Genomic DNA, 376 nt, shown 5'->3' with positions numbered 1-376 from the left:
AATAATGATGGGCAAAATAAAATAGAACTTAAAAAACATTGCACACCCAAAAGAGTGGCCGGTAGGGATGTGTATAGTCACCCATCAGAACATGCCCAGGCCAGGCCAAACGGTGCTGGTGTGGTTAATTCAGCACACGAACCTGGGAATGGAAAGGCGTGTCTAGTTTGTTCGGGTGGACCAGATTGCTTAATGGGTGACTGTATGCTCTGGCAAGCAGCGTTTAGTAATATAACCCGCAGGGTAGGATAATAGAATCCACACCACGAATCGTTCCCTCTAGGACCCGGTTTGGTTAAGTCGATGGCCAACGATTCGTTCCATGTAATTATGGGAGTGGCTTCTATGAGAGGTGACAGGGTTACTATTGGTGTCA

This window comes from Gavialis gangeticus, unplaced genomic scaffold (genome assembly GCF_001723915.1).
Source record: "Gavialis gangeticus isolate Ggan-Ray unplaced genomic scaffold, GavGan_comp1, whole genome shotgun sequence".
NCBI lineage: Eukaryota > Metazoa > Chordata > Crocodylia > Gavialidae > Gavialis > Gavialis gangeticus.
This window is presented reverse-complemented; position numbering follows the sequence as displayed.